We start from the raw sequence: 6,880 nt of genomic DNA, 5'->3' as shown, positions 1-6,880 counted from the left end.
AATATAAATGGGGCGAGTGTTTGGAAACAAATCAATACCAAAGTCTATCTCCCTATCGGGTGGTATTCCTGGGAGATCGTCTGGAAAGACTTCTGGAAACTTATTTACCACAGGGACTGACTGGAGAGGAAGACTTTTGGCATTAGAATCTTTAACCTGCATAAGATGATATAAACAACCTTTGGAGATAAGTTTTTAGGCTCTGAGATAAGATATAAAGTTCCCTCTAGGTGCTAAAGAATGCCCCTCCCATTCTATCACTGGTTCATTTGGAAAAGAAAAGGTGACTCTTTGGGTTCTACAATTTAATATGGCATAGCACGAATGAAGCTAGTCCATCCCTAGGATAGCATCAAAATCAATCATATCTAAGTCTATGAGGTCTGCCACGGTATCTCGACCACAAACAATCACCACACAATTTCTATACACTCACCTAGCCACAATAGAATCACCCATTGGACTGGAAATAGAGAAAGGTTCTGAAATTTCATCGGGCACAAACCCAAAACTGACAGCCACATAAGGGGTCACATAGGATAAGGTAGAACCAGGATCAAGTAATACATAAACATCACGGGAAAAGATTTTGTAACATACTGGTGACTACGTCAGGCGAGGATTATGCCTCCTGGCAGTTGGACAAAGCATATAGCCAGTTGTGACCACTCCCGGCAGCAGAGATGGCACCCTTTTGTAGCGGTGGTGGTGCAGAAGAATGTTATTATGACTTAGCTCAACTCACATTCCTCCTAGTGGAGGGACAATATCTCTAAAAGTAACCCGACTGACCATATGAAAAACACACCAGCGTGCCTAACTAACACCTCCTTGGGTGTTGCTTTCCATATGTCTCACACCATGGAAAAGGACGATACTGCTGAGCCATACTGCCCTGTGGCTGATTATCCTGAGCTCTGGTTCCATGAATAGTCTAAAAACTCTGAGATCATCTATCAACTAGGGGTCTGGGAACTGGGGCGCTAGCTGCAAACTATGAATTACTCTAAAACTTCTTCTTTGGCCATCTATTCCCCCAATTACCGCTCTGTGGCTGACTGTGGTTCTGATTCGCTGTTCTGGCTCTCTTTGCCTGTCTGTCATTCTCCTTAGACTCAACAATTCTCTTTTTCTACTCCTCCTCCTCTACCTTCTACATATGCACTGACAGCCTAGAGAAGTCCATGTCCCTATTCAGCATAGCCCCCTTACATTTAAGCACTAAGTCATTCGAAAGGCAGGATGCAAATTTTCTCATTCGGGCTATCATATTTCAAGCCATCTCCGGAGCATAACGAGTCAGTTGGTTGAACTTCAGAGTGTACTCCTTGACACTCATTTTTCCTTGTTTAAGGTTTATTAACTCCTCGGCTTTATTTTCTCTCCACTCTAGGTGAAGGAACTGATCAAGGTAGGATTCCACGAACTCACCCCATACAGTGGGCTCAGCACTCTCTCCTTGAGAATCCTCCCACTCAATATACCACTGGTTCACAACTTCTGTAAGCTGGTAAGCTACCAATTCCACCCCTTCTACCTCATCTACATGCATTACCTTAAAGATCTTTTCCATCTCATCCAAAAACTCCTGTAGATCCTCCTCTACTTTGGTGCCCAAAAATTTAGCCAGGTTTATTCTCATGAACTGACCCGCCCCAGTAGCCTCAGATATGACCGATGTAGACCCAAAATCTTCCGACCATTGAGTCTTTGTGGCTACCAACTGAGCAAGCATATGAATGAACTATCTGAATTCTACATTCGATATGTCCCTCTGAGATAACTAGGGATGATTAACATTTGTTCTTGGAGCTCGAGGAGGACTAGTCAAGGATGGAGGTACTCCCGGAGTAGGAACAGGCTCTGGGGTATGCGCTTTATTATGGGTCCACATCCCATAGGTGGGGTGGACTTCATCATCTTAAGTATTCTAATTATTGAAGCGACGAGGAGGCATGACTATTTTCTAAAATACAATAGATCACTGATTATGGGACAATTCTAATTCAGATTCTAATGCACGAACTAAATTACAAAGAGGGGAAACACTTTCCTAAATCCCTAGTAGCTTTCTGATAATATGTGTGGCGCGCTACATACCCATAAATAAGACTCTACCCGATGCGATTTTACAGATACCCTGGGACCATGAAGCATGCTCTGATACCAAGTTTGTCATGACCTGAACTAAGTCCTGGTCGTGATGGACATCCCAAACCATAAAGGCTCGTGCGTCCTACTCTATCTGGTAGTCATGCACAACATTCACATAATAAAAGAAGATGCAGAAATATAATCTGATACAGAAACATGGTCATACTCTGCATTAAGTTTAACAATAAGGAATGAAATCTGAAAATCCCTAACAACATCTGGAACAGTCTGCGAAATCTCTACTACATAATCTATAGATAACTGTATGAAAAGCTGGGACAAGGCCCCCAGTAGACAAAAACTAAAACTAATAATAAATGTCTAAAAATAACTAGGCCTTTTGAAATATAGAAGGCTCACCGACTAGACCCTGCACTTCTGTCTGAAGAAATCTACTGCTTATCAGGACCCCTAGACTATGCCTCAGAACCTGAAAGGTAAGGGGGGTTAATACAGATGTACTGGTAGATAGAGCAACCCAAAATAAAGCTTTTAATATAAATATAATAGTTAAGATTTAGTCATAAAACATCACATACGATATAAATTCCAAAACACATGGGCATTTTGATAATCATAAAAACCTTTCTGTCAGTGCAATTTCTGATCTTCGTATTACTTCTGAGTTAGGTGGTACGCCCTTACAATTCTAAAACCCTACGGGCTATATGGAGTCTGCCATTGACTCACTGAGGAATCCCCCAACCCAAGTGTGCCGCAAGTGTTGGAGTGTCTAAGTCTAATACGCCACAGAGCACTTAGAAAACGTAATATAATATATTCGAATCGGCAAATCAAGGTTTTGGGTAATGAGTTGTCTAAACTCGTGCCTTCTTTGGGGGACCACCTAATATATCTTTATGCCCAATTTTATCCAGTTCTAAATATATATCATTCTGAAATCTTAAGTCATGAAAATCTGGTTTCTATGTTTGTCTGGGTCTGTTATGGCATTGTCTATTTTGGTATCATCATACCAAGACTTGCAAGTCGTAATGCTGATCCATAATGTATCAAGCATAACTCTTTCATTAAAACTCAATTCAGACCAACCAACATTTGCAATAGTATGAGATGAATTCTTGTTCTGAAACATAAGTCAAACCTATGCAAGAATTCTTCAAACATATGGTGGTCATGTACTTTTGGCAAAACCATGCACTCTATGCACTCTTTCATTATATGTATATTCAACATTTATCAACATGCATAACCTCCTCTTTTTATTTCAAAAATCATATTCAAGTCATAGTATAAATCAAGACATTTCGTATTATGCTCTTGAAGATGCATTTCAAAACAATCCATAGTATATCATGAGTAAAGGAAAATCAGAACAAAAGAGGGATTTTTTTCATGAGTCATGCTCTCAATTCAATCATCAATTTTTAAAACGCGTGCTTACATATATATACAATTTCCAATCAATTTGGGGGAAGGTCTAAAGACCAAAATAATACTGTCAGAACTTCTAAAACATGATTATATTCATAAATTCAAAACTCCATTCTTAAAATCATGATTTCTATGCCCATGGGATTTTAAGAAAACCTTGTGTACCTCAATCTCAAAAAATAATAGATGATTCGTGAAGCCTACGGCATAGGGATTCCAACCCTCTGATTATCTTCTAAAATCCATGGTTGAATGTTGAGTTATTTGGGATTCTTGTTTGAAACCCTAGAGAGTGTTCTTGATTGCTTTTGATGAAAATATCAATAATGAGGTTATTTGGGATTAAAATCCCATGTTCAAGCTGATAAGAGGGTGGAAAATACCTAATGTACCCTTAATAAGACGAAATTAAAATATAACCATGAGCCTGATTATATGGGCCACCACGACGCGCCACAATCGCGGTGGCTCACTAGAAATTGATAAATGGAATTCTTAAGGTCACTGCGATGCGGATCCATCACGTTGTCCGACTGGTTGGGACCTGGAGCTTTAGTACAACGCGCCACAATCACTCTAAGCTATAAGTATTTGACAATTTCTAAATAGACTCACTCTATGATGCGCCAACACCAAAATGATGGTGTTTCACGATTAGGACTTAAGTTAGCCATAACTTTTGCCCTGGTATCGAATTCAGGAGAATCTTATATCGACGAAAAGCTCATTTAATTTTCCATATGATAAGAATTTAAAATTAGGGAAATTATATATAGTTTAAACTTTACTCATTTGGGAAGCAAAAAATGAGACTAAGTCTCTTTGACACTATTCTAGTCATTTAACTCTAAGTGCATATTACCATGAGCTAATGCATGGATGATATTTTTTTGTGGGGTGTTACATTATCCCCACTTGGGATCATTCATCCCCGAATGATGTCGTGGAACACAAACAAGCATGATTTAAAGTATACTAAGGCCATAAAAGAATAAGACAAGGATTGTACCTTCCATTTCGTAATTCACCAGATCAAATAAGTCTGGGTATCTATCTCTCATGTTATTTTTTGATTCCTAAGTTCCTTCCTCAACTTTCTAATTTTTCCACAACACTTGGACCGATGCTATTTCTTTGCTCCTTAGTTTCCTAACTTGGCGATCCAAGACTGCCACGGGCTCTTCTTTATAAGATAAGGAGTCTGTTACTTTGATCTCCTCTATAGGAAACACTAATGAATGGTCTCCAATATATTTCTTGAACATGGATATGTGAAATACTCAATGAACAGAACCCAAAATTGTCGACAACTCTAACTCATATGAAACCCTACCTATCCTTCTCAAAATCTAGTATGGCCCTATATAGTGAGGACTCATCTTACCCTTCTTTCTAAATTGTATAACTCCCTTCATAGGGGAGACTTTGAGAAATACCCAATTACCAACCTCAAACTCTAAGTCTTTTCTCCTAACATCGATGCAGGATTTTTTTGTCTACTTTAGGCTATTTTAAGTTGTTCTCTAATAATTTTCACGACCTCCATCGCCTGATGAACAAGATCCGGCCCGAACAACTGAGTCTCACCCATTTCATACCACCCTATCGGTGATCTACATCTTCTTCCATACAAATCTTCAAACAAAGCCATCTGAATACTGACATAGTAGCTGTTATTATAAGCGAACACTATTAACGGCAAGTGATCTACCCAGCTACCTTTGAAGTCAATTACACAGTCCCTCAACATATCCTCAAGTTTCTGAATGGTGCGCTCACCTTTCCTATCAGTTTGAGGGTGGAAAGTAGTACTTAGGTTCACTTGGGTACCTAAACCCCTCTAAAAAGACCTTCAAAACATGAAGAGAATTATGTAGCTCTGCCAGATATGATGGATACAGGTGCCCTATGCAAATGGACTATCTTCTCAATGTATAGCTTGGAATAATCATCTCCTAAAAAGTTAGTCCTCACAGGCAGAAAGTAAGCTGACTTCGTCAGCCGATCAACAATTATCCAAATAGAATCATACTGATTTCAGGATCTCAAAAGTCCCTTAATGAAATCCATATTAATCATTTCCCATTTCTATAAAGGCAAAGCAATCTCTTTGGAAGTACCACCAGGCTTTATATGCTCTATCTTAACTTGTTGACAGTTCAAACACTTGGCAACACAGTTAGCCACATCTCTCTTCATATGTTTCCACCAATAAATGGTTTTTAGATCATGATATATCTTAGCAGAGCCTGGGTGAACAACATACCTCAAAGTGTGAGCTTTATCAAGGATTCTCTTCCACAGACCATCTACATCTGGCATACATAATCTACCCTGATATCTCAAAATACCATCACCACTAAATTCAAAGGACTTCACCTTCTATTGACCCACATCTTTCTTGATCTGCATCAAGATGGGATCTTTGATATGCTTCTCTTTAACTTTCGTACAAAGGAATGATATAGCTATCTCATGAACAACCACCCCTCTATCTTCGGAATCTAAGAGTCACACTCCAAGATTTGTAAGTCTGTGAATATCCTCCACCATCTCTCTAAGGGCGTCGGCTACTACATTTACCTTGCCCGGATGATAGTGCAGGCTCATGTCATAACTTTTTGCCCAATTTTATCCATTTCTAAACATGTATCATTCTGAAATCTTAAGTCATGAAAATCTGGTTTCTATGTTTGTCTGGGTCTGTTATAGCATTGTCTATTTTGGTATTATCATACTAAGACATACAAGTCGTAATTCTGAGCCATAATGCATCAATTACAATTATCCTATTAAAACTCAATTCAGACCACCCAACATTTGCAATAGTATGAGATGAATTCATGTTCCGAAACATAAGTCAAAATTATGCAAGAATTCTATAAACATCTGGTGGTCATGTGCTTTTGGCGAAAACCATGCACTTTTTCATTATATGTATATTCAACATTTATCAATATGCATAACCCTCTCTTTTTATTTCAAAATCATATTCAAGTCACAGTATAAATCAAGACATTTTATATCATGCTCTTTAAGATGCATTTCAAAACAATCCATAGTCTATCATGAGTAAAGGAAAATCATAACAAGAGAGGGATTTTTTTATGAGTCATGCTCTCAATTCAATCATTAATCTTTAAAATGCGTGCTTACATATATATACAATTTTCAATCAATTTGGGGGAAGGTCTAAAGACCAAAACAATACCATCAAAACTTCTAAAACATGATTATATTCATAAATCCAAAACCCCATTCTTAAAATCATGATTTCTATGCCCATGAGATTTTAGGAGAACCCCGCGTACCTCAATCTCAAAAAATAATA

This window comes from Capsicum annuum, chromosome 5, assembly GCF_002878395.1.
Source record: "Capsicum annuum cultivar UCD-10X-F1 chromosome 5, UCD10Xv1.1, whole genome shotgun sequence".
NCBI classification, from domain to species: Eukaryota; Viridiplantae; Streptophyta; class Magnoliopsida; order Solanales; family Solanaceae; genus Capsicum; species Capsicum annuum.
Note: the sequence above shows the minus strand (reverse complement) of the source record.